Source organism: Procambarus clarkii, chromosome 1 (genome assembly GCF_040958095.1).
Source record: "Procambarus clarkii isolate CNS0578487 chromosome 1, FALCON_Pclarkii_2.0, whole genome shotgun sequence".
NCBI classification, from domain to species: Eukaryota; Metazoa; Arthropoda; class Malacostraca; order Decapoda; family Cambaridae; genus Procambarus; species Procambarus clarkii.
This window is the reverse complement of record NC_091150.1, coordinates 20,598,232-20,607,570: the sequence shown is the minus strand read 5'-3', so window position 1 is coordinate 20,607,570 and position 9,339 is coordinate 20,598,232.

The following is a 9,339-nucleotide window of genomic DNA, read 5'->3' as shown; positions in this document are numbered from 1 at the left end:
GGGTGTAGAGGGGGTGTAGAGGGGGTGTGTAGAGGGTGTAGAGGGTGTGTGTAGAGGGTGTAGAGAATGTAGAGGGTGTATAGGGGGTGTAGAAGGGGTGTAGAGGGTGTATAGGGGGTGTAGAGGGGGTGTAGAGGGGGTGTAGAGGGTGTAGAGGGGGTGTGTAGAGGGTGTAGAGGGTGTATAGGGGGTGTAGAAGGGGTGTAGAGGGTGTATAGAGGGTGTAGAGGGGGTGTGTAGAGGGTGTAGAGGGGGTGTGTAGGGGGTGTAGAGGGTGTAGAAGGGGTGTAGAGGGTGTATAGGGGGTGTAGAGGGTGTAGAGGGGGTGTGTAGAGGGTGTATAGGGGGTGTAGAAGGGGTGTAGAGGGTGTATAGGGGGTGTAGAGGGGGTGTAGAGGGTGTGTAGAGGGTGTAGAGGGTGTAGAGGGGGGTGTGTAGAGGGTGTAGAGGGTGTATAGGGGGTGTAGAAGGGGTGTAGAGGGTGTATAGGGGGTGTATAGGGGGTGTAGAGGGGGTGTAGAGGGTGTAGAGGGGGTGTGTAGAGGGTGTAGAGGGGAGTGTAGAGGGTGTAGAGGGTGTATAGGGGGTGTAGAAGGGGTGTAGAGGGTGTATAGGGGGTGTAGAGGGGGTGTAGAGGGTGTAGAGGGGGGGGTGTAGAGGGTGTAGAGGGTGTATAGGGGGTGTAGAGGGTGTAGAGGGGGTGTGTAGAGGGTGTAGAGGGTGTAGAGGGTGTATAGGGGGTGTAGAGGGAGTGTAGAGGGTGTATAGGGGGTGTGTAGAGGGTGTAGAGGGTGTAGAGGGGGTGTAGAGGGTGTAGAGGGTGTATAGGGGGTGTGTAGAGGGGGTGTGTAGAGGGTGTAGAGGGTGGATGTAGAGGGTGTAGAGGGTGTATAGGGGGTGTAGAGGTGGTGTGTAGAGGGGTGTAGAGGGTGTATAGGGGGTGTAGAGGGTGTAGAGGGTGTATAGGGGGTGTAGAGGGGGTGTAGAGGGTGTATAGGGGGTGTGTAGAGGGTGTAGAGGGGGTGTGTAGAGGGTGTAGAGGGTGTAGAGGGGGTGTAGATAGAGTGTAGAGGGTGTAGAGGGTGTATAGGGGGTGTAGAGGGTGTAGAGGGTGTATAGCGGGTGTAGAGGGTGTATAGGGGGTGTAGAGGGTGTAGAGGGTGTAGAGGGGGGGTGTAGAGGGTGTATAGGGGGTGTAGAGGGTGTAGAGGGTGTATAGGGGGTGTAGAGGGTGTAGAGGGTGTATAGGGGGTGTAGAGGGGGGTGTAGAGGGTGTATAGGGGGTGTAGAGGGGGTGTAGAGGGAGTGTAGAGGGTGTAAAGGGTGTAGAGGGGGTGTGTAGAGGGTGTATAGGCGGTGTAGAGGGAGTGTAGAGGGTGTAGAGGGTGTAGAGGGGGTGTAGAGGGTGTTGAGGGTGTATAGGCGGTGTAGAGGGAGTGTAGAGGGTGTAGAGGGTGTATAGGGGGTGTAGAGGGTGTAGAGGGTGTAGAGGGGGTGTAGAGGGTGTAGAGGGTGTATAGGGGGTGTAGAGGGTGTAGAGGGTGTATAGGGGGTGTAGAGGGGGTGTAGAGGGTGTATAGGGGGTGTGTAGAGGGTGTAGCGGGTGTAGAGGGTGTAGAATGGGTGTAGAGGGTGTATAGGGGGTGTAGAGGGTGTATAGGGGGTGTAGAGGGTATAGAGGGGGTGTAGAGGGTGTAGAGGGGGTATGTAGAGGGTATAGAGGGGGTGTGTAGAGGGTGTAGAGGGGGTGTAGAGGGTGTATAGGGGGTGTGTAGAGGGTGTAGAGGGGGTGTAGAGGGGGTGTATAGGGGGGTGTAGAGGGGGTGTAGAGGGGGTGTGTAGAGGGTGTAGAGGGGGTGTAGAGGGTGTAGAGGGGGTGTGTAGAGGGTGTAGAGGGGGTGTGTAGAGGGTGTAGAGGGTGTATAGGGGGGTGTAGAGGGTGTAGAGGTGTAACACGGGTTAGAGGTTTCTCTCTCTCTTTTTCTTCACTTCCTTCTACTCCCTCTACCCATATTCTTACTTTTTATTCTCTACCAAGGGACTCCAAAACTTTTACCAAAGCCAACTCCACGCCACGTGGTCCTAAGACGATTGACCGACTTAGGATTCTACACCCAGTATGACGTGACCTAGGCTCTGAGCAAAACCCTAGAGTCGCCTCTACGCTGCCACCACCAGACCAGTAACACAGAGCAATGATCGAGGTCTGGATCGATCACGCTAATTAATCAACCTAGGGGCTTGATCCCCACTATATACGATGACCTTGAGTGTGGAATAAATTACACGGTAATGATAATTCCGATTCGATGTTAGAATCGGCGCCCAATCCAACTTTACCTCGTGTGGACCACGTGACCAGGACAAGTTTACACATAAAACACATGGAAATAATGAAATGCAAAATATTAACAAATTTAATTTATTAAAAGAAAACTAAAACAAAATCTAAATATGTTCACTCCCTGTCACTTTAACACTCCCTACTTGACCTGAATGGCAAATGAGAAGACTATCCCTATAATTAACAATAGCAACTATACCTTGGGCGACCAGCTCTAGATGTTGGGCTGGTCTTGGGGAGAGGTAAGATGTTTGACCTCTTATCCCAGCTGCTCCCGTTTCCACACTGATCTCTCCCTTGTCTGGTCTACCCCAGACAGAACATTGTATCCTTCCGCCTAGTCAAAGTTCTACCAAGTTACTAGCAAGGTTTAAGTTATAACAATTAACCTCTGTTGTACTTAATTGATCCAGACTGGTTGAATTATTTTACTGAAATTAAATTACACAAACATCTAACGGCAGAGCTGTTCCCGATCCCCCAAAAATGGATAATTGAACTTTGAGAAATAGTAGACCTGTCAACCCTGCTGACCTATGACCGCCGGTCACTCCGCCTTACAAGTTAGATCTGATTCGTGACGTCACTGATGGTGACTTAAACTCAATAATTAGAATACTCTTGATATTGTATCCAGTACTATTATACAATACAATTTTAATACAAAATGAATAAAGGCTAATTTCTCTAAATTACTGAATACTATAGGATGATTCATTATACGCAGCTATGAACAAAGCGTCGGTTATTTCCACCGCGAATTCCCCTGGGGGTCAGGTCACCATGCGGGCTCAGCTTCCCATTCTCTTTTGTCGATAAACCACTCTGGATAATTCTTACAACAGCCTAGTTTGTTACAACCCCCCCGCACAAGCACTTAGTAAACCTTGTTAATTTGTTAAAAAATCACGAGGTTTAGTATCCAAACCCAGAATTCAACTCATGCCACAAACAAAAGCTAACCTAACTAATAAAATTTGACAAATAATAGTCCAACATCATAATAAACATGTTCATATTTCATAAATTTCTCAGCTGTCAACTGACAGCAATCCTCCAATATCAGGAAACATACATCCTATCCTTACTGACATAGCTAAATAACATGTCCCTACTCTACCATCAAAGACTAGCTATTAAACTCTCTTGGCTCTTCACTAGCCAAGTCCATGTGTCCTCTAGAGCCGGCCACACCGTGCTCAACCAAACATTAAAGTTATATCTTCAGACTGAACTTCCAGTCATCCGGGAGCGTACTACGGAACTATCAGGTACACATCCGTGTACTAACCACTCCCCATCAATGTCAACCTTGACATGTTAAGGAACACACCTAACGTTTATTACATGTATCTAAAAATATAAAAAAAAAATTCCTATACTATATCACAGGTTTCAGCTGACTGTACAGCCAAGTGTTCTCACTCACTAGAAGTGTCAATGTTTATATTGGTCCGCCTCTCCTGTGTTCAAACATTCTGAAAAAAAAATAGCACAACATAATTTTCCATAACCGTTTGTTCTGGGCTGAGACAATTACACAGGGGCTTCGACTTTGATTACTGACCAATTTATAGAGTTAAATTTTCATATATTATACCAGAATTATTATTTTAAATCTGTTTTTCAACATTTAAAAAATATTGTAATTCTAACTGTTTTTCAACATTTAAACAAAAGTGTCCAGATGTTCTTTACACAGATGTTCAGAGCCAACTTTGTTGTTTGTATCAATTGTTCATATTGAGTAATCGAAAGAAAAAAAAAATCGATGCTGCTGGATGCTGAATGTAGTCGCTGACGATGACGGTGTCGATCTTGCTTCTTCTCATGTGTAGACATCAATACCTGGTCCTCTTGTACTCCCATCCGGTACTCTTGAATGACGACAGAGTGTAGTAGAGCTGAGTGCCAAGTGACAGCTGTAGAATACTGTTACTTCGGCCATTAATCTTGCTCTCGACAGTCCACACGCCTTCGTATCAATCACAGTTTACACGGTAGTCTTGATGTTAAACTTGACGGCGCAGATGACCACAGCAGAGCAGGACTGGATGTACCAACGGTGTCTCTTAGCAGGAGTGGTGTCAGAAGGTCGTAGAGGCGGGTTGCTTGTTTGCAGAACAGGTGAATCTCGTCTTCCATCATTGCTCACGTCATCTCAGGCGTTTCTTGATGTCACCAGGTTACTAGGCCGTAAACACCAACTGTGTATACCCTCGTACCGCCGACTTTAGGCCAAAGGAAACAATTTTGCGACCTTCTATTGGCGAGTCCCGGTACTCTGTAGGGAAACCGTGCCTTCCACCTGTGACCGCCTTACTTCCGCTTTCTTGTTACTTCAAATGACGTAATCATTAATCTTCCGGCGAAATTCTTGAGTACTGCTACGTGCTTTCCATTTCTTGACCTCTCCTCCAACACTGCTGGAATGGCTGCAGTCTTGATGACGCAGCAGGTGGGTATTGGTGATCTCGAGACAGCTACCCCGGCGTTGTATGGCACCTCCGGTGACTGCTATAATGTGGACAGCTCGCTGGCCCTGACAACCTCGTTAGTGACGTGAGGCGTCGGCCGGGTGACTCTTGGACAGTCACTTATCCCCAAAGTAACTGATGTATGGGTTACTGGGTCTGGTGGGGGGGAGGGCTTTGTGTAACGTGCCTCCCCCCTCGGTCTTTACAGACAAGGGTTCACGTGTGGCTGGAACAACTGGGTCGGTGTACCAATCAGACCTGGGAACAGACAGACACAACACAGCGGAAGCATAGATATACTCTGGGTTTGGTGGGGGTGGAACCCAAGAGCACGGTAAAAGTTGCTACCTGAGTTAAGTATAGACATAGTACACCTCATTGCCTTTACAGGAAAATCTAATGAATACTAAATTATACTAACCAAGGAAGTTACTTTACTGTATAGCGCGAGATCTCGTCACCATAGGGTGGCGAGACTGCACCTGACTACTAATGAGCGATGACAGAGGGTCATCCTCATCTTCTGACTCGTCGGTGAAGCCATGAGTCAGCACTGCTGAGTCAGGAACTAGACCCGCTGAAGGCAGTTCTAATTCCTCTCTAGCATGATAATGTTTCAATTTATTTACATGAATTGTCCTTTCCACCTGGTCCTCGAACACTCCTTTTATAACAAGATTAACTGGCCCCGCCCTTTTAATTACTCTATATGGTCCTCGCCACCTCGGAGCTAGTTTCCTGCTCTGATTGGCGGGCGCAGCCTCATTCACTCTCAATACGAGGCTTCCTTCCGTCAACTCAAGAGGGCGCACTTTCTTGTCATAAAAATGAGCATACCGAATCCGTGCCTTCTTGGACGCTTCAGCTGCAATATTCCATGCATTTCTCATTTTTCCAAGGACCTCTGAAGGATAGTCCTCCCCGTATGCAACATTATGTCTGTTAAGCAGACCTGAGGGGAAATTGCATGAATTACCAGTAAACAAATGAAGAGGTTGGGTGTTAATTGATTGGTGGATGGCAGTATTCAAGGCGAACTGAACATAGGGTAGGTGTTCATCCCAGGTGTTTGCATCATGTTCAGCAAGGATTGCAAGCATATCCTTGACTGAACGATTAGTCCGTTCCGTCATTCCGTTTGCTTGTGGGTGGTAGGCTGTTGTAAAAGCCGAAGTTGTCTCTAAAATCTTACAAACTTCTCTAAATATATTCCCATTGAATTCTTGACCCCGGTCAGAGACTAAAACTTTAGGAGGTCCGAATACAGTAACGAACCTACGCAAGAACGCATCTGCAACCGTACGAGAATCCTTCTGAGGTAATGCAACTAGTGTAGTGTATCTAGACAGATGGTCAACTAGCACCAACACGTATCTGTTACCCGCATGACTGTGGTGTAAATCAATCAGATCGGCCCCCACACGATCTAACGGTTCACGAATTTCAGGAAATTCCTGAAGTGGGGCTTGTACCTTAAGGGTGCCTTTCCTCCTCTGGCAACGAGGGCACGACTTCACGAAATTGATTACCTCAGAAAGTAATCCTGGAAAATAAAATAGAGACTTTGCTTTTAAGTGGGTTTTAAAGATCCCCGGATGCCCTGCAATTTTTGAAGCATGTGCAAGCTTTAACGCTGATGACCGCAACGCGTCCGGAATAACGAGTTGAAATACTGCCCTATCATTCTGGCTATTAACATAATACAGGACGCCCTGTTTCATTTCAAAATCATGTATAGGTAAATTCTTTTTCTTTTTCGGGTATTTTCCTCCTTCTAAATACTCAATAATTTCTTTCCATCTAGGCTCGCTCATCTGGTATTCTCTCATTTTATCTGATGGAATGGTTTCAATGTTTTCATTAATCTGCATTGCCGCTATATTTCTACTTAGCGTATCTGGCACAACATGTGCTGGACCAGGCTTGTACAAGATCTGGAATGAGTGGGCCGAAAGTTCGTGAGACCAGCGTGACATTCGTGGGCATTTCGTTCGCTTTTTAAATATATGTGTTAACGCTCGATGGTCTGTGTAGATTACAAAATGCCGCTGAAATAGGTAAGGCTCGAAATACCTAACTGATTCTACTACTGCCAGTGCCTCCCGATCCGTAGCTGAATAGCGAACTTCAGGTCCCTTGACCTTCCTACTGAAATAGGCTACTGGATGGGGTAAATTATCTGCGTCTCGCTGAATTAAGCACCCGCCAATAGCAATACCGCTGGCGTCAGTGTGCACTTCCCACTCTTTCTCAAAATCAGGAATAGCCAATACCGGTGTCGTGATTAGTTGGTCTTTCAGTTTGCGATAGGCCTCGTCATGTTCAGATTTCCACACAAACTTCGCATTTTTCTTTGTCAGATCAGTCAGGGGTGCTGAAATGCCAGCAAAACCTTCAATGTGACGACGAAAATATCCGGCCGCCCCCAAAAACCTACGCACGTCCTTTGCTGTCCTTGGAGTAGGCATGTCAGCAATGGCGCGGCAAGAATCTGGGTCAGGTCGGATACCGTCTGGGCACACCTGGAACCCCAGAAATTTGAATTTCTGAGCCGCTAGGGTGCACTTCTGAACATTCAGCCTAAAACCTGCCTGATCTAACAACTTCAAAGTCTCAGTCAAGTCCTGTAGGTGTTCCTCAAACGTCCTGGAATATATCACAACATCATCCAGGTACGCTAAAGAATGCCTACCCAGTACCGGACTAAGGATAAAGTTGATGGCCCTCTGAAACGACGAAGGCGCTGTCTTCAAACCAAACGGCATCCTACGGAATTGATAAGTGTGCCTACCATCCGAGAATGCTGTTTTTTCCCTATCTTGTTCTGCCACCGGAATCGCCCAATACGCCGATTTTGCGTCAAGAGTTGAGAAATACTTAGCAGCACCAAATTGATCTATTATCTCCTGTATTCGGGGCAACGGATAGACATCACCCTTAGTTAGTTCGTTCACCTTCCGGTAGTCAACACAGAAACGATAACTACCGTCCGGTTTCCGAACTAGCACAACAGGAGAGAGCCACGGTGACGTACTAGGCTCTATCACGCCCTGTCTCAACATTTTCTGGCACTCCTCCCTGATAATGTTCTTTGCCTGTTCTGGCAACCTCCACTGTCTTGTGTACACAGGCAAATGGTCACCAGTTGGAATGGTGTGCTCGATCTTATCAAGGAGACCAATCTGGTCATCCTCTGTCGCAAACAATTTCGGGAATTTTCGTAAAACTCCTCTCAGTGCCTTCCTATCCGCCTGTGCAACATGTTGCAAATCAAGTGCTGAAATTAATTTTTCCACTTCCTCTACATTCTGTGCAACATTTCTCGTTTCGTATTGTACTTTGGATGGTGTTTTAGTTTTCAACATATTCAGTGCACTACATTGTGCAGTGACGGCTGGCGTCTCAGCTGACTCATGGTGAAAGATTTCTGTGTCCTCCACCATGGTTCCCTGAGATACCCTATCACCTGCCCTGAAGCGAAAAGTCTTATGTGAAAGATTGACAACTGGAATGAGTGCACCTTTATCGAGCACTACAACTAAGTGATGAGGAATTAATAAACTATCACATCTCCCAGCCACCTGAAGGGTGGTACCTGGTTGTATGTGACGTCCCACGGCTACTTTAATAAATTTAACAGAATGTGGTGGGCAACTCTGTTTGGTCAATGCATGCAATGCGCATGACCTCTTAACTGTGTCTGGAAGAGACTTAAAAATCAATTTTGGATAGTGCGCATTATATTTCAGCTTCCTCTTAATTGAAGCTACAACTGGGGGATGGTCGATCATCTCCACTGGGTAGGAAGTCTGTCCCAACTGCAACCTGCAGTTCCTAGCCCCTTTTTGAGCAGACAAGGAATAATTAAATCGCGACAGAAAATCAGTTCCCATTAAGATGTGACCAGGAAAATCAAGGTTCTCTACGATCGTACATGTGTGAGGCTGCAATGCCCCATCAATCTCAAAATTAACTGTACCTTGACCTACGATCTCAATCTTTTCCCCATTGACTGCTGTTAATGTCTTTGCGCAACGTTGAAGACGTGCATACTTAAAATTGCTGAAGGCTGACTTTTTAATTACCGTCGCCTGGCTTCCTGTATCAACAAAAGCTGTCAATCTCACACCTTCCACTTTCACCTCAAGGAGGGGGTGTGTAGAGGGTGTAGAGGGTGTAGAGGGGGTGTGTAGAGGATGTAGAGGGTGTAGAGGGGGTGTGTAGAGGGTGTAGAGGATGTAGAGGGTGTAGAGGGGGTGTGTAGAGGGTGTAGAGGATGTAGAGGGTGTAGAGGGGGTGTGTAGAGGGTGTAGAGGGGGTGTGTAGAGGGTGTATAGGGGGGTGTAGAGGGGGTGTAGAGGGTGTAGAGGGGGTGTGTAGAGGGTGTAGAGGGGGTGTAGAGGGGGTGTGTAGAGGGGGTGTGTAGAACAATAGAATAAGTGTCGTGGTCGGCGTGCTACGGTGTTCGTCGCACGTCCACTGAACGGCGTGCTACGGTGACCGTCCACTGTACGGCGT